The sequence below is a fragment of the Uranotaenia lowii genome, chromosome 1 (genome assembly GCF_029784155.1).
Source record: "Uranotaenia lowii strain MFRU-FL chromosome 1, ASM2978415v1, whole genome shotgun sequence".
Lineage (NCBI taxonomy): Eukaryota > Metazoa > Arthropoda > Insecta > Diptera > Culicidae > Uranotaenia > Uranotaenia lowii.
The window spans coordinates 170215841-170235367 of record NC_073691.1 but is presented as its reverse complement, the minus strand read 5'-3'; the positions used below and the strand labels follow the sequence as shown (position 1 = coordinate 170235367).

Here is a 19527-nt window from a genome sequence, read left to right as displayed (position 1 = left end):
CTTAAGGTGATTAATAAAAAAGATCTTGAAGTTTATGCATGTTGCCCAATAAAAAAAAACTCTTCTAAAGCAAACCATTCGGTAAATTGATTATTAAGCTATAAATTGATTTAGAAAGCTGACTTATTTATTATATTTAACAGATTTTCGTTGTTTGGTTTTGATCACCGCACTTTTCTATGGTTTTCTTTGATTGATAATTTTTCGGTTATTTATTAAAGACGAAATTAAAACTGCTGTTTTTTTACGTTTCGGCCTACTGAGCTTCAGCCATCTTTAGAAAAAAAAGAATTATTTTGCCGCGTGTTGCCCTAACGGCCGTCTCTTAATATTTCTTATTAAGTTTATTTCTGAAGATGGCTGAAGCTCAGTAGGCCGAAACGTAAAAAAACAGCAGTTTCAATTTCGTCCTAAATACATCACCGACAAATTTTCACTCAAAGAAAACCATCTTTAACAGAATAAAACAATTTTTAATAATGGCCGGACTAGCCACTAAAACATGTTTAGATATAATGTTTGTGTGGGTTACATAAATTGTATTTCTGCTCATTAATTAGGCGAGCATACGTTTTTTGTTTTGAAAAAAATGAGCAGTATTAAAGTAATGAATAAAAGCCGAACATTCGTAGATTTCTCAAAATGCTGTAATTCCAGCAAATCCATATTTGTGAAAACATTTCTGGACGAAAAACACCAAAATTTTGCTGGATACAAGCTAAACAAAATTTGCTGTGTACATAACTGATTCTGGAAGATTTTGACGTCCTGAATTTTTATCTTTTGTCGAATTTTATCACCTCATGATTTTGTGTTCTGACGTTTGGAATTTTTAAAAGTACCCAGGCTTATGTAAGATCAATCTTTGAGTAAAATCAATAACTATTATACTAAACAACCTATGTCGGTAACAAGAACTGATTTGGAATCTTTAGAACAAGCCTAGAATCCTTTCGGTTTTAATTTCTTAAAAATTTTCCCATTTTTCACAGATCAGAGCAATACAAACAAAAAGAATACTTTTTTCCCGAAGTCAAAATTACTCGCGGTTTTCGGGAATGTTGATCATTTGAATATAATCTTTGTTTTAAAAGAATTTGTTATATTATAACGTTTTTCTTTAAATAAAAATGCAAAAATGCACAGCTTTAATCATAACATTGGTGAATTTTGGTACCGTCTGTTTGAGTGTAATCTCACACCGCTCATTTGTAGTAGTAGAAATATTAAAAACATCGCAGAATGTCAAAATCAGATCCATCCGAAAGTGATCTAAAAAGACTTTCGGATGGATAATAAGCTCTGTTCACTGCTCGAATAGAAGCTTTTAGACCAGGGAGATGGCATCCCTATCCTTTGTCATTGAATTTGACAACCATCAAAATTACGGGCCCACGATTTTGTGGGCCCATAACAAACCTGACATTTTGCTGTCAAGGACCCGAACTAAATGTCAAATGCTAGAGAAGTATGGTTGATAGCACACTAACACATTAATCATTCTGATTCCTCATTGGTTGAAATTTTGACTTTTGAGACTTCGTACTGCTTTGAGAGGAAAACACCATAAACGTCTCTCCCGATGGATGGAAAAAAAGAAAAAGATTCTTGTTCGAAAGAAGAACTAGATTGCCACCTCCCTGTTTTAGACACTTGAACATTATTGTTTATTGTTTAAAACATCAACGGATCACATATTGATCCTAATGATTACTAACTAACAAATTAAAATTAATATCAACATAAGACTACACAATACTTCATACACTTAAAATTTTCCTTCGGAATACGTTCCTTGAGACGTCGAAGTCGAAATGTTCGGAAAACCGATTAAAAGTTTTTAGAATGCCGATGAAAGCGCTGTTAGCCCCATAATTGTTCAGGCGAATCGGAACGTAGAGCTGCAGGTTCTGGTTTCGTAATCCTCGGGGTCGTACGCTGAGAGGTATGGCCTCCAACAGTTCGGGGCAGTCGATTCTAGATGTTAGAAGGTCCGCTACAACTAGAGCACGTGTAGCATTTCGGCGTGCTTGAAGCGTATCTAAGCCTATGAGACGGCAGCGGCTTTCATAGCTTGGTAAACGAAACGGATCCTGCCAGTTTAAGTGTCGTAGAGCGTACCGCAAGAAACGCCGCTGGATAGCCTCGATTCTTTCAGCTCCGTTCTGGTAGAAAGGGCACCAAACAGCTGAAGCGTACTCGAGAATAGAACGAACTATGCAACAATAAAGACTTTTCAGGCAGTAAACGTCTTTGAAATCTTTGGCCATACGAAACAAGAATCCAAGGTTTCGAGAAGCTTTGTCGACAACATAGTTCGTATGAATCTTGAACTCCAGCCTTCGGTCGAGAATAACGCCCAGATCGTTGACATGGTCCACCCGGATGATGGTTTGGTCTCCGAGGATGTACTCTGCATGAAGAGGATGCCGCTTACGGGTAAACGACATTACCGAGCATTTACTGCGGTTCAAGGGCAAGCAGTTGATTTCGCACCAGTGAGCAAAAGCAGTGAATTGTTGTTGGAGGAAGTTGATGTCGTCTTGGCCGTTTATAGTGTGAAAAAGTTTCAGGTCATCGGCATAAGCGAGCTTTGTGCCACCGAGGAGCGAGAGTACATCATTAAAATAGATCACGAAAATGATCGGTCCCAAATGACTTGCTTGAGGCACTCCTGAAGAAGCAACGAACTGCCTAGAAAAGGATTCACCAGTGCGAACGGATAACTTTCGTCCCATTAAGTAACTCCGGAACCAATCCAGTAGGGAACCACAGAAGCCTAAACGTTCGAGCTTTGCGATTGCAATTTCGTGGTTCACCTTATCGAATGCAGCAGAGAGATCTGTGTAAATGGCGTCTGTTTGACTTTTCTTGGCAAAGCTGTCCTGCACGAACGATGTAAAGCTCAGTAGGTTTGTAGTCGTGGATCTTTTAGGCATGAACCCGTGCTGATCGTTGGAGAAGTGATGCTTGCAAAATGAGAAGATGGGATCCAAAACAACTAGTTCAATCAATTTGGCGATCGCGCATAGAGCGGAGATTCCACGATAGTTGCTCACGTCTCTCTTATCTCCCTTTTTGTGGACAGGAAACATGTGAGCTTCTTTCCACAATGAAGGAAAGATTCCGCTGTCCAGCGATGATTGAAAGATATGCCTGATAGGTGTCAGCAAAGATGGCATAAAACGCTTCAGAAAGGTAGCTGGTATACCGTCCGGGCCCGTAGAAGATGAATTTTTTAGCTTAGCTGTCGCTACTAATACTTATATAAAATATAAATGTAGTGGAGCATTGTACAGATAGAGAAGATTTGCATCATTCTTTCATTCCACTACACTTTGTACACAACACAGTTTGTACGACAGTCCAAACCAATCCGTCGCTGTATACACATCGCCAATATAAATCGCCCATCAAGAACGAAAATAAAGTGTTTCGATTCGAGTTTTAAGTTGAGTTTTTAAACTAACCGCCGCGTTCTAAATAAGTGTCCGAAAGTGTTCCGGTCCCAAAACACCGTCAAACGGGGCATCATGCAACAACAGGGTTAGATGCAACATGAGTATACAACAACACTTATTCACTTTTTATTTTAATATAATGTAATAAAGTTATTATTTCATGAAAACTAAATGATGATGACATAGTTTCTCACATCCTGAGAAAGTTTATGAATGTTTTTGATTTTCACAGAAAATTTAAAAAAAACCGAACAATATATGTAGGTAGAAATTTAAACATTTTTCGAAGCCGTAAAAAACTTTACAAAGTATGTAATGCGTAAAAATGCAAATCAAAGATTCACCATGTAAATTTCATTTCCATATGCTGGAATGTGATTGTGTTGCATCCCGCGTTTGGTAATTTCAAAATTTCATCCATCCTAACATCAATTTTAATGATTTCATCTAGTAAAACTTTTTGTAGTATTTTTTACCCCTAAATGTATGCAGCACTCTCTTGCTTTTTCTTTAACAACATTTTCAACTGAAAAAATGTAAAATTTAATTCGAACAAAAACAAAAATTACTGCAATTGGTGCCTTATGCGTTATAACATCAAAAATGTATCAAAAACTTTTTTCAAACCTTTTCATTTGATTTTTCAAGAAAAAAAGCTTATTGCAGCTTTCCCCCTTTTCGGAGTAGGGTGAAAATCACATGCTTTTGTAAAATTTTAAATAATTGGTGAAACCAATAATTTTTACGACAACGTCAAGTCTAAATTTTCAACCACAGATTTTTCATTTGATAACTCGCTATTAGCTCGGAAAAACATTGAACTTTTCGCTTTTCACGGGGTTTTCATTGTTGTGATTCTATTTGATTAAGTTGACCGGAGTAACATTTTATTAACTATCTTCCAGGTTTAAGTTAAAAAAAAAACGAGTTAATTCTGAGAGATTCTGAAATTTTTTGAGCTCTCTACCGTTTCCCGAAAAAACTGAGAGAGATGGTGTTGAAAAATTTCAACCAGTTCTCCAGTTGTGTAAAAGTTATTGTAAATAGATTGATTTTCGTGTATTATTATTATTATTATCGTTACTTCATTTTATTTTCATAACCTATCTAAATTGAAAGTTTCTTTTGCTATAACTGAATGGATAAGAGGTCCTCATTCCTTTGATTTGTCGCTTGCCTAAGTTGCCCTTTGAATCCCAAAATAGAGTGTAATTTGCTATTCAGAATCAGATGTGGAATTAAATTTTTTTCTGTTTCGAAAGACCACACCTTACGGCGTAACAACTCAATCGGAGATGTCGCTCGAATCGTGCAGACATGTGATCTAGTTAAAAAGCGCCGAATGCTTTACGACAGCTCTGAATGGCGTGTTTGTTCACAACCGTCTAAATAATTGAAAAGCGCTTTTCCTCTAGCAGAATTGTGACAGAAACCGAAAGTGAAAGTTTCTTTTAGATGCCGATGCAATTGTAAATGACAGTTGGAACGAAATATTTCCTTCGTTTAGACGTATTATCACAGGGAACGGACGTATAAGCAAGCCAACGAAACATGTGTAAAAATTTAAACAACCTTTTTTTTTAACTATTTTTTGATTTTTGGCTGGGCCACCAGAAGACTAAAAAAAACTGTCAAAACAAAACTGAGAAAATAAAACAAAGCTCTAGTTAGTTTTGTCCAGACCGTATGAGCATCTTGGCAGTTTTAAAGAAAAGTTGATTTGTAACTTTTGAACGGCGCAATAGATGTCACTGTTTTAGGTTAATTTTGAACGTATTTTTCTGATGATATAATTTGAAATGTTACACACTTTTTGAAGATTTTTTGTTCGAGCTGGTACGTCTGTTCCCTGTGGAATTATTTAGCAAAAATCAAAGGCGTATTAGCAGTATTATTGTTATCTACCATACACAAGATTATTACGGAATCTTTAATGTCAATTTTTTAATTCTCTCTTCCATAGTGAATGTTTCCAGTCCAAAAATTCTCGTTCATTTCCACATCATTAGGGCTAATATCGCCGCCGCACCTACTTTCGAATACGCCCATGGGACGCGTGGCCGTGATGTTGCCATCAATCATTCTTACATAGAGAGAGAGAGAGAGAGTGCCTTTAGTATGTCTCAGATCATTCGACAATTGTGGGACAAGTGCAAATGCATCAATGTCTAATTGATGGGCTTCGTTTGCGCCAACACTGACACGGTCCCGGTCGTCTCACGAATGCGATCAGTTCCATTTTTGTGTTTTGCAATCGGGACCCGGCACTACAATTAATCATAAGTACTCATGTGAAGCCATTCCGATGTACGTTCCAAGCAAGATGAAAGGTATATTTCCTGATGCTGGTTCCATTAGACAGGCGAAGGTAGGACAGCAATCGAAATACGGATAGAGTTTTATTAAATGCATTAGACCGGCGAAACTAAATTTCAAATGTCAAAAGGCATGGAATAAGATTTAAACATGTCAAGGAAAAATAATCTTAAAACTGAATTTGTAAACATGAGGATATGGTATCAAGTAACAGTTATCGGTGACATGATCGATTTCTTCGTGATATTTTTTATGTACCGTGTAAAAACTGAAATAATTTATATATACCGGGTAAAAAAACATTGTGCAAAATATTTGCGGAAAATCGTGTAAAAACCGTGCCGTTTCGGAATGCGTTTTAAATTTTGGAGATAGGACTGGGATCAACTCTGAAACTTGAGACAGCCACAGAAACTGAGACCTGAGACATGAAACTTGGAAAAAGAACACACATATATACGATCTCAGTGAAACTTCATGTTTCTTTGAAAAGATCTAATTCAAACTTAACACTAAGGCGTACATCTTTCCAGCCATCATGTCCAGCATCTTACAATTGCTAAAAAACCAGCACACAGAAAGAGTACTATGTATGCCATGACCGAGATTCGATCTTATGACCTCTGGCTTAGAAGACTTGGACGCCATCCTCTAGTCCACGGTCGTGGCGGCTGCAACTAGCAACTTAATATCTTAAATAGAGTCCTTGAAAATGAGTTCTATCATGAAACATGAGACCTGAGAAAGACCAGTGAGATGGGACTTAAAACCTGAGGCATGACACATAAAACGTTAGCCGTGGACACCTGAGAAGTGGATAGTAAGCTGTGAGATGTGAAAAATGCTTGACGTGAGAAGTGCACCCTAAATTCAGCTTTTACTCCAATCATGAGTTCTCAATATTTCAACGCCATCGGCATAAGATGTGAACGCCAGTGGCGATGATTCGATTTGAGCAGCACAGCCGCATTGTGTATGACTGAAGGAAACAATATTTACGATGTAAGAGGTAACGAAAAATAGTTTTGCACAATGTCTTTCAAAATCCGTCATTATGTAATCGATAGCTGACAAAACCGTTGACTAGTCTAAGAATTGTTGTCAAAAATGTCCACAAAGCTCAAATCAAGCATTGGGGTGAAGTCAAGTCTCATACCAGCGTTTTTAATATTGAATATGCAAAAAAACTAAGTGTAGATCGCTGAAATGTCCAAAAAAATCTTCTTCGATAAGCTGGAAGTGTTGCCTTGTTATGAGTCATTCCAATCTAGCTTAAAAACATATTTTTGCTTGTTCCAGAGCTCGTGAGCTGTAAAGCCGGTACCGAGGCTATGTGGCAGATGATTTCTGATGTACACACAAAACTTTCGGAGCTCCACTTAGCAAAATTTCGCTGTTACTTCCCGTTAGCAAAAATATTTTTTTACTGTTGAGTTAGCAAAAAGCTAAATTTACTTGATTTTAGTAATAAAAAAAGGTCATTTTACTTGATTTTAGTAAAATAAAAGTTTTTCAGCCGCTTTTTTCACAGACACCAGCCGCCGCGTCAGTAGGGAGAAAAATAAAAAGCTGTCGCGATTAAGTGCGGTTCCGGATGTTCGTTGCTGATGGTTCTTGTGGTGGCAAACTCCACAACGAAATGGTAGCTGAATCGAAACCGGATGCTTACAGGGTAAGGTCTGATCTTAAAGTGTTCAGTTTCTATAATTTCTCAATTTCTAATTTGTGTGTTTGTTTTTTTTCTACCAGGATAAAACTGCAACATGAAGCCACAGGCCGGTAATGAAGAAGGACCACAACTGGAAATTCAACAAGTTGCATCCGGCAAACACCCCGGTGCTTTCTTTGACGAAAGTGGCATGGCATTTCGCTCGCCAGTAAGTGCGTTCCCAGGATAGGAAAAGTGTGAAAAAAATATAAAAAATGTGAAAAATAAATTATAAGTGAATGAAATTTGTGTATTTTATTCAATATTCAAACATTCCCCTGATTCTCCAGAGAAAAAATAAAGAAACATGAAATTACGGTTCCGGGCAATCTTTTTCTCCGGTTTTTGCTAGAAATTTGAGTAAAAACTGCGGCGGCTAACATTTGTACTCGTTTGCTAAAATTTTAGTTAAAAAATATTGCTAAATTGATTGCTAAGTTTCTAGCTGGTCAAATTTGAGCAAAATTTTGCTAAATTCCGGCCTCGAAAATTTTGTGTGTACCCTTTTTCCAATAACAAAATCCAGCGTATCCTATATCATGTCTACTCGTGGCGATTTCCCTAGCACATTAAAGTTTGTATTTGCTGGTTGTTTTGTATAAAATACAATGATTTGCCAAAATTCCACGCCTGTGGAAAAGTACAAAAAAATTCCAAAACGAAAACTTTGTTTTTTTCCTGTTTTTTAAAGCCCTAAACTTGTATTTACTCTTCGCAACCTACGATCAATACTAATCGATTATTCTTAAAGTTCAACAACATGATGGTTTTACTTCGTTATTGTCAGATTTTGTCAGCAGAAATTCCATTAAAAACGCTTCAAAGGGGTTCAATAATAATTAAGATTGTTAATTTCGAAACAGCTAAATCCACTGAATTGCTCTCAGTTTCTTATAAAAGAGAAGCATTGATCCAAAAAAGTAGCAGAAATTGAGGAGGAGGATGAGGATGCAGTCACCTGAAATTTAGGTCAGACGAAGTTTAAGTTTGAAAAACTGATAAAAATCATCACTGAAAAAAGAGTGCGCCGGTCTATAGGATGTACAAAGAGTAAAGGAAAGAAATTTCTTACAAAAAACGATAAAGTTTTTTTTCAAATTTTTTCAGGAATTATCATAAAATAACCTTAATTTCCTTCATAGAAAATATTTAGATCAAACGAACGTTTGAACGTTTGAACGTTTGAACGAACGTAACTGTCCCATTTCGAACTAAGCTTTAAAAAGAAAATTTTACCTATAGAGCTAAAGCGTTTGGCGTCGTGATAAGATATCGGACAGTGAACTCGGAGGACTGTAGTTCAAATTTCGGTCGAGGAAATTGTTTTCGTTTTTACTCAAATTAAAAAAAAAAGTTTATTTTGCCTTTTGTGGGGAAATCGATCCATTGGAATTGGAGTCTTGTCTTGTCAGAACTCGAGTCTTTATGCCAGTGACGCACTTATATCATCTATGGCTTAATGCAAATTCAGCGCATTTTCGGCACATAGTTAGCTCCGATCGGGGTTGAAATTTTGCAACCTTTTCTTCGGGTGTGTATGGAAAAAAGTTAGAAGTAAGACGTGAAACGTGAGAAGTGATGCGTGAGTGAAAAGCGGTATGAAAAGTTACAAGTGGGACGTAACACGTGATAAATTGGACGTGTAGAGCGAGGCTTGTGAGTAGCACATTAGAAAAGAGACCTCCTCACCTAGTAGTTCTCGCGAAGTTAAGCTTGAATGTGGCAAATTTCGAACGTTTTCGTAGCGAAATATAGGCATGAACAGTTCTATAAATTTGAAACATAGATTTCGAGACAACGATTTTTATAGAAATGCGAACGAATGTTTCCATACGACAACCATATTTTAATCTAGTCAAATAATTTTGATGAAACGTACATTTGCTTAAGTTGCTGACTTTGAAACACAAATCAATTGCAAGTTTTGAGTTTGAAGTTATAGAAATTATATTTATTTTTTATTTTTCCCCACTTTGTTCAAATGGAATTCCAGTGAAATGGCAAACCAAAATGAGTTTTAAATATAATAATAAAAAGATATCAACGATTTATTTATCATAAAACAGTTTTCCTTCAAACGCCTCATCAGAAAAACTGGATGCGATAGACAAAATCTGACAAAAACTTCGAGTTCAGGACGCCAAAATCTTCTAAAACTAGTTATAAAACATTGATAGAAGATTTGAATCCGAGAGAGTGTGAAGTAATTGAGTTCAAGGACTGACAAGGAGCAAGCACTGAATTTGAATTGGGTTTTGAACGGATACGTACACATTTTATGTGAAAAAAGAAAAATCAGGCAAAATCAGGCTTATTTCTAAAAATCAGAGGAAAAATGAGGCTTATAAAATTATGAGCCTTAAAAAATCAGGCAAATCCTGAAAAATCAGGCACATTGGCATTTCTTGTGTTGAGGAGAAATCTGAGAGCTAACAAAGTTTTTTATTGATACGTTTACGCAAAAAGCTCTCCGAATCAGAGGTTTCAGAGATGTACTGATTTTTCAGGATTTGTCCTGATAACTCTCGAACTGTTCTGATTTTCGAAGATTGGGGCTAAGAATGTCCTGAATGTTCCTAATTGTCGGAAAAAAAAGATTAATTATAATTGAGTTTGTAGTTATACGATGAGAACATCAAACGAATTTGTTATAAAACAGTTTAACCTATTGAACACTTGGTAATATACGCTTAAGATGTTATTTGAACGGTGTTTTTCGATTACAGTTTAGCCTGCCAAGAAGTTGATTTCTTCTGTTGCATAAATCAAGGCGTCTACAGTACAGGTTTTTTCCCATTATTTATTGGTAAAGATTCTGTCCACACAGATAACAGATTTTAAAGAATTGCTTCAGATGAGTACAAATTTCAAAATTAAAAAAAAATACCACAAAAAGCTTTTTGAAATAGGAAATAGAAACCATATCAATTAAACATTTCATAAAAAAAGACATAGGTAATTGAGATTCATGTGAAAGCAGTCATTTGCTTCTTGCAAATCATACGGGATCAGCGCGTTTCTTACTAGCTGATCCCGTACGACCTTTGTTTCGCTTTTAAATTTCACTATGTGATGGGGAGATTGTTTTCAAATGGTGATTGTGATTCATTTTCATGAAAATATTGCAGAAAATATCAAACAGCATGTCTATCAAATTGAAATTCAAAATAAGAGATTTACTGGCCGCCAAAAACAACACCCGTGTACGAATTTTCGTCTTGTTTCGATGCACAGTAACAAATTTATTGCAAAAACATTAAAATATTGAGTATAAATTTTTGTCTTGATCTGGTGCATAATAACACAATTATTGCAAAATAACACAAAAGTAATTTGGAAGACGCTTTTTTTCTGTCATCTATACAAACATCAATGGATTCTGAAAACTCAATGTACACAGATAATCATACTGCTTGTACATCAAAAGTTTGAGGTTGATGGGAAATCAAATTGACTGAGAAAAAAGGGTAAGCTGCAACAAACTATGTTTTCAATGAAAAATCAAATGAAAACGTTTGAAAATTTAAATAGAAATGGTGATAGATTACAACAACATAAACAAAAGTTTTTTATAAAATTTATAAAGTACTCAAAAATTACAAAAAGATGAAAAATTTAAAAAAAATTAAAACAAATACAAACAAAAGACTAAAAATGTCAAAATCATCTTAAAAATGATGAAGAACGACAAAAACAGCAAAAATGACAAAAAAAAAACAAAGATTACTAACAAAACAAAAGTAGTGCAAAATGCATCAAAAACCTGAGAAAAAAAACTACAAAAAAAAAATTAAAAATAGTCGGAAATTGACTTAAAATAACGTGAATGATAATAAAAATAGTTATTTTGTAAAAATAAGAGAAAAAAGTTTCAGAAAAAAACCGTTCGATTTTGGCAACATTCGATTATGGCAACACAAAATATTCGAGCATGTTGCCAAAAACGAACGGGGTCTGTAATTTCTGGTTTAGTTTGAAATACATTTTACTTTTTTTTCTGCCAAAAATGTTTTTAAAGAAATAGTTTAAGAGTACTGCATACATTCAGGGGTAAAAATTACTTCGAAAAATTGTACTAGCTGAAATCATAAAATTTAATGTTTGTATGGATGAAATATTGAAACACGCGTGATGCAAAACAATCATATTCCTGCATATGAAAACGAAATTTAAAAGGTGAACCTTTGAAGCATTTCAACCCTGACTGGTAACTGAATTATAAAAATAAATATTTAAAAAAAATTGATGATTGTCCGAAAAATATTTTTACACCAACAGTATTGGTATAGTATAATAAAGCAATATGAAGTTTGTAGGTTATGTCATCAAGCCCATCCGCCGTACTGGGGGACTGGGGAAGACTTTTAAGGCTTCGAAAAATGTAAAAAAGGAACATATATTGATCGATTTTTTAAATTGTCTATGAGCATCAAAAGCTTTAAAAATTTATCTTACGATGTGAGAAACATGTCATCATCATTTGATGATCATTAATTGATAACTTATATTAAAATAATAATTGAATAAGTGTTGTGGTATATAAATGTTGCACGTAACCCTGCTGTTGCATGATGCCTCGTTTAATAGTATTTAATTATTTTGATTATTGAAAATTGAGAATACAGTAAAAAAAAATTTGAAAAAAAACTACCGATTTTTTTAATATTTTCCACTGATGATCTTTTTTGTTGTTGATGTACATTTAGGTGCAGATTTTTTGTCGGTATTTTTTTAACAAGGGAAAGATTCGATTGCATCAATTTTTTTGGACGTTGCGTGATGGGATTCTAAATAAACTGAGGTGAAACACTAAGGCGTTCTTGGCTAGAATTCTCTTTTTCCCACTCAGATGCGAAAACTCTCACACTTGCCGTCCGAGTCGCTTATAGCTCGTGTAAATTCGGATAACGAGTGGAGCGATAGAGGATACCACTCGGAAGCCGAATTGAATAAAATAAAAAAAATTGAATTAAGATTAAATAACTAAATAAGCTTAAAGCATAACTTATAGGAGACTTCAGTGAGCAAATAACTATGGATGAAACTTAATTTTTCGGTGTACACGGATGTGTTATATACGGTTCGAAAGGTCTTAACGAGACAAGAAAAAGTTAATATTGGAACACATATGTGATGCTTCAGACCTTTGAAAGAGTTTAAACGCACTCATTCAAAACATTATAAACTTATTGGACTGTATGTTACTCCGATAGACTTGGACTTTTAACAATTATGGACTTCTCACAAAATGGTCCCTTTTGGACCTCCGACACTGGCCACTGAGGTCTTTGACTCTCGCCCTATGGGCCGCTGACTTCTATAACGTTGATTCGCATCCGATGATGGTTGGCTGGGAAAAGAGGCCGAGCCTTGGGCTGACTTTGGCTGGACCCTTAGGAAAACCCTCTTCTTTGCCGAGGAAAAACCGATGATTTTTACGCGCATTACCGCCGTTAATGCGCGCAGCATCGCCATGTTGCTACTGGGTCATTTCGTCTCACGTTAGGGTGGTTCGTTCCGGAACATAGTCTCTTTCGCAAGTAAGCCGCTCAGTTTAGCCACACGTTGCAAATAGTGGAATTCTCCCTATTTGTTTTCTTGCTCCGAGAATTTCTTTGGGCCTGGCAAGTAAAACTACCAAAATGAACGTAGCGAATAACGTGTTAAACTCCAAACCCCCTTCGTTCCTAGCCATGATTTCTTATACACTTGATTTCGTATTTCAACTCAGATCGAATAACTTACCGAAAACATTGCAAAGTGATAAGCTATGCTATTCCAAGAATGCTTGTTCTCTAAAATGAATCGATTCGCTCAAATCGAAAAAAAGAAAAGCATGTTCAGCTGAATGATCGTGATAAAACCAACAATTTCCGTGGGAGACGTCCGATGGCAAACTCCAAGTGATTTTGATCACACATACCCAATCGTCATGAAGGCCCGGCTTCTCTAGTGTCAAAACAATCATCAACGCTGCTCAGATAAACAAACTGAATACGCTGCTACCACATTCTCGCACAAAGTGAGAAGTAATCGGGAGACACAGGATTGGTTCTGGCAAGGGAACCATTCATAAACCATCCTTGAGTTATCCAGATCCTCTCCCTGTCTATCAACACAATCCGATCGATTTAGCCTGCTGTAAGTGATGCGAAGCAATTTTAACTGACTTCGCCTCTTTCACAATTGGCACGGCTCAATTTGTGCCGTCGTGGTATCGGTCAAATTTGTCAAATAGAGTGTTCATCAGAATCTAAATTCTCTCACACCCGAGATCGGATCATTGCCCCGACACTGGGATCTCAATGGGTCACCACGACAGAACCTAAGCCCTACTGATGGGAAAACCCAAAACAAAGCCCTGTCGTCGTTTGTTTGTTTGTTTGTTTTGGTCCGATTGGCGCGTCCATTCGGCTCTTGCGCCTTTCGTCAATCACGATCATGTTTCTCGCGAGCGCGCGCCATAATAAATTGAATAATTGAGCCATAACTTATGCTTCCGAGACTAAACAAATCGTTAACCATCATCGGCGTTGATGTGGAACTTGGAAACGCGAGCATATGAGAGCCGCGGTATTTAACTCGGAATATCGGGAGCGATGCCCATGAAATTAAGCAGAACTAAAAGGGAGCAATTGATTTTGCTTGAGTGCTTAGATAAACTAACGTTTTGTTATTTTGTCCTTTCCAATTTCTTTGACCCATTTGTTTTGAAATTTCACTGACTCCAACAAGATCAGAACGGCAAGTGATAGCACGGACATCAATGAATTAAAAACATTTAAAAAAAAAAAAAGGTGTATAGACCTCTTACGTTTCCATCGAAAGGGTTTTGAAAGGTTATTCAAAAGGTAAATTGGAGTTTAATCTGGTTTTAATAAGCCGACCATGTCTTAGTGTATAACGTTAAAGTCTCTCTAAGTCAACGGTCATGAGATCGAATCTCGGCCACGGCTTACAGTGTACCTTATGGGGCTAACTCTGCAAGTCACCTGACGTGACATGTCGAATTTCATGACGTTGTGCTGACTCCAGTCACCCTTTCTGCAATGAGCTGCAATTGGACTTCGAAGCTCACCTGAACTTAAGTTTCTTTCCTGAAGTGTTTTCTGAATTCAGACCGAAAAGCCAATACATAACCTGAAAAAAAAAAGTAAATTTTCAAGATTTATGTCACTCGTGACTCGTAGAATAAGCCTCAATTTCTTCAGAAAAAATGCTTTAAAGACATCATCACACTCGTATGAGTTCGTTAAAAAAATTAAAGCCAGAATACTGTTATTTTCGACACAATCTAACATTTTAAACATTGAAAAAACCATAGTATGTACTATGAAGGTATGTGATATTTCAATCAATAATGCCTCAAAATCCATTGGCTACAACTTTGTAAAAGACAATTTGGTATCTATCACACCAAAAAAATAATTTTTAAGTGTAAATCATGAATATAAGAAAGCTCCTTATAACCGATTTATGATCATAGAAGTGCATGGTTACATGAGCATTTTTGCTAAAACAACTTATAGTAACTCAGGAGAAAATTTGTCTGGGAAATGTTTCATTCTGATGAAAATTTTTCTGGGAAATGGATCAATCTGGGGGAAAATATCTGGGAAAGTGGTTTTCTGGTGATTGAAACTCTAGAGATTTTTCATTCTGGGCAAACGTTTTCGAGGAAATGGATAACAACCGGCTAAATCGTTAGATGCAATCTAGCTGTAGCTCTATAATTGAGTTAACTTAATCAAGTTGAATTCGCTGCTAGATTCTACGGCAGAAAATGCTCATCGTGCCCCTATAAATGATGCTCTGTTCGCCCTGGGTCAACAAGCAAAAGTTGTAAGGTGTGGCTTAGATTGACACTGTTATTACTTATAATATTCAGAGTTTGACTCTCGACTACTCTGCGTTAATGCACAACATAACTATTTGAATCTCTTCGAGTAGCTCTCGCCTTTAACCCGCCTGGCAGTCCGTTTTAAACGTCAAGGGAGTTCATGTGAGGAAATCAACAGGAACCAGCTTGTTCAGGAAGAAGCTGGGATTTCTTTGTACCGCAGGACCTTAACCTTACATTGGCGATCCTGCCAGGAGCCTATTAAACTGAGAATGAGATTTTACGAAAGAAATCTCCGGAATTATGAGAAAGTGATCAATGCCAAAAGACATACCCCTGTTCAATCACTAATAACTTTTTTGTCTAAGAAGATATGAAGTTACGGTCTTGGACAAAGTTGTTCAGTGGAAAATTTATAAATTGGCACAAAAACCATTAGCAGGCTATGTTGCACAGAAGAAACAAAAATGATGATGATTTTTCAGTACAGAATATTCAATTTTCCCATACAAACCTAAAAGTCCAAATTTACTCATGTAAACGTCAATTTAAAATTCTGCAAAAAATCATGGATGAATTTTGAACCAAAAAAAACGAAACTTTTAAGACCCCAGGGTTCAAGAAATTCAAAAATGACCCCAAATCGACTCAGTCTAATGCAACAAGTTTTTACTTCTTCGCATTAGCAGAGAAAAAAAAACAGGAAAAAATTTCCAGTGTCATTTCAGGCGAGTACGCCAGCTCAGAAAAGGCGAGAACGCCAGCTTACAGAAGGCGAGTACGCCAGTTTACACAAGGCGAGTACGCCAGCTCACACATTTCAGGCAAGTACGCCAGCAAAGAAAAGGCGAGTTCGCCAGCTTACACAAGGCGAGTACGCCAGCTAACGCAAGGCGAGTATACCAGCTTACACAAGGTGAGAACGCCAGCTGACAGATGGCCAGTACGCCAGCTTACACAAGGCGAGTATGCTAGCTCAGACATGGCGAGAACGCCAGCTCACACATTTCAGGCAAGTACGCCAGCTAACGCAAGGCGAGTATGCCAGCTTACACAAGGCGAGTACGCCAACTTACAGAAGGCGAGAACGCTAGCTCACACATTTTAGGCAAGTACGCCAGCTAACGCAAGGCGAGAACGCCAACTTACAGAAGGCGAGTACGCCTGCTTACACAAGGCGAGTACGTCAGCTCAGAAAAGGCAAGAACGCCAGCTCACACATTTCAGGCGAGTACGCCAGCTAACGCAAGGCGAGTATGCCAGCTTACACAAGGCGAGTACGCCAGATTACACAAAGCGAGTACGCCAGCTTACACAAGGCGAGTACGCCAGCTCACACAAGGCGAAAACGCAGCTAACGCAAGGCGAGTATGCCAGCAAACACAAGGCGAGTACGCGTTTTAAAATTGATAATAGTATAAAATCAAAAAATTTATGATGGTGAAAATGGGGAACCAATGTATATTTCATGTTACAGTATGTACATTAAGATGATTTAATGATGATTTAAAGATGGTTTAACGATCATAAAAGATTATTTTCCGATGCTCAAAAATTATAATATATTCGTCATTTAAAAACCTAGTTTATTTTTTTTTATATTTCTGTAAAGATGATAAGAGTATTTCTATTTTACTGAACTACAAAACTATTCCTCGTGAAATTTAGTTTAGGAAAATACGTATTTCCTTAGAAAAAAGGAGTGCTTACTATGCCCTGGGTGCTCGTTATGCTCATATCTCATATCATCCTAAATAAGTGCCATGAAGTCGATAACAATCACCGTGGAAGCTAGTGTAAGTAGCTAAAAAAGGGAGCACCGGCAGACACTTCTTTGAATTTTGAGGATATAAAGAATGATCCATTAATTTATCTATTAGATTGATTAAATCTTACTAAGATTTATTTAATTACTACCCAATTAAAATTACAATAGTAACTTTCAAGTTAGAACAAATAGAGTAGCTTGCTCTGAACTAAAAAAATGAATTCCAACTGATAGGTACAGGTAGGTGTGTGTGTAGAATGTTTTGTCTTTGAAAAACAATAAATTGAAAACATAGCAGCATTTCCTCTGGGGGCCTGACGTTTTCAGCTATCTTTACGGAAAATATACTGTGGTTCAAGAGTACCACAGTATATTTTTCGGTTATGGTTTTGTGTAGAAGTAAAGAAGGATATGTTACTAGAGGCTCCGTTTATCGTTTAATCGGAGCTTTTATTTCCTTTTTTTTTAAATATTGACTTAATAAATCAAATGTTTGAGTCTTGATTTAGAAAAAGCTGACAATATTTCTTTCCTAGACCCCTCGCAACTGATATAGCTGACTTACCCAAGTAACACCGATTGATTTGTAAGACTCTTTAAGCCTCTTATGAAACCTAAACATGATCTAGTAGTCTGCAATAAAACTTGAAATGTTACTTGGGTTATAAACAGGCTCAACTCCATTTATACAAGGTAAAAATGCTGCCCAGTAGTAACATTAAGGGGGGGGGGGGGGTCTAACGGGTATAAAAAAACACCATTTTCACGATTATTTTCTAGAGCTATCGTTCAAACAAATGTATTCAAATTTTTTGCATTATACAAAGCATTGTTAAAAGAACATTTAGTAATTTTTTCGTAGAAAAATATTGAAAAATGAGCCGGTGACGGAGCACGTTCGAGGATGCCTTTTAGAAAACAGGATTTGCGGTGGACACTGTATCTCAGCACAGAATCATCTGAAGTCAAAAATTCAGAGCAAAATATTTTTAATAGATGTTTTTCTAGACCTCAACGTTTTTATTTAACTTAAAAAAAATTTTATGAAATTTTCGTGGTTGTTTGAAGTAAAAACTACGATTTTTCACGAAAAAATCCGCCATTTTTCACCTGTAAAATCTCCCCAAAGTAAAAAAAAACAAAAAAGAAAAACGTTGGGGTCTGGTATTTTATATGTAGAAAACATGTTCCAAATTTGAAAAGAATCGGATAAGTAGTTTTCAAATGACGATGTCCACGGACTTTAAAAATGTGCTTTCGAGAAAAACGCGTTTGAAGTTTCTGCTCTTGCTTTCTTGCAGTATTAGATAGAAGGAGATAAAGGCCTATAATTTCTACAGTTTTGCTTTAATTGACTTGAAAATTTGACACAACATTCTTGAAATGTTCTACAATAAGAAAATAAAAAAATAAAAAATCGATTTTTTGAAAGTGTTAGACCCTACCTCCCCCCCCCCCCCCCCCCCCCCCCTTAACAAAATACGGTGGTCAAACCGTGCGCAAAATATTTGGACCGCTTGCGGAAGATATTTTGAAAAATTTCGTAATAGACAGCTAAACGACCTCTTTAGCACCTGGTAGGTTTCCAGCCACAAACTTTTCGTTGACCAATCTCACCTGGATGTTCTACGAACAGTTGCTAAGAATAGTTGCGCTTCACACTCCAAAGAAACGCCCTTTCCAACATCGGTCGTACAAGCAACCTTGGTGGAACGCCGACCTTCGTCGTTTAAGAAACAGACTACGCAAGATACGCAAACGATACACCCAAAATTCAGCCTCTGTGCCAATGGCGTGTAGTCAATTTCATAGCATAATTGGTACAAGAAGATAACGCGACCGGCACTGATTTGATTTGCGCCCACCGGCATAAACCTCCCAGCGCAACCGAATTGCGTATGTCTGAATGAAACAAAATAAAAACGTTTTCGCGTCCCTCCCCATCGCATCACAAGCCGAAGAAGGATGGAAATAAATACCGGCCAACACCAGGCAGCCAGCGAACCGAGCACTGTGCGTGTGAATGTAGCAAAAGCAACAACAAAAACATCCTTCTAATTCAATCCACCAGCAAACACGGCTAAGCTGTGCGTGTGTATGTAGCAAAAGCAACAACAAAAACATTCCTTCAATTTACCGGCAAACAACACCGGCCAAGCTGCCCGGCTTTAGCAGCTGTGTATATGTAGCGTATGTATGTAATAGCAGGCAGTAAACAAAGCACAGTTCTCATTCAATGGGTTTCCCGTTCCTTCACTCCCGTTTCCTTTCCCGTTTCCATCTTAAGACAAAGGAATGCATTGAAAGGAGGCCAAACGCCGGGAAGCCGCCGTTGTACGTTTTTTTGTGATTGATCGGTAACAGAAAGCCTATGACAAATATACCTCATCCTGCATGAAGCTCGTTTGGTACACTGGTTAGAATGTCGGACTGG

At 36.8% G+C, this 19527-nt stretch overlaps 1 protein-coding gene across 1 annotated transcript in view; it reads right to left on the bottom strand.

Moving 5' to 3' along the window:
* LOC129749528 (uncharacterized) overlaps positions 1-19527 on the bottom strand; it is a 228373-nt gene that overhangs the window by 19736 nt on the left and 189110 nt on the right. The window lies entirely within an intron of this gene.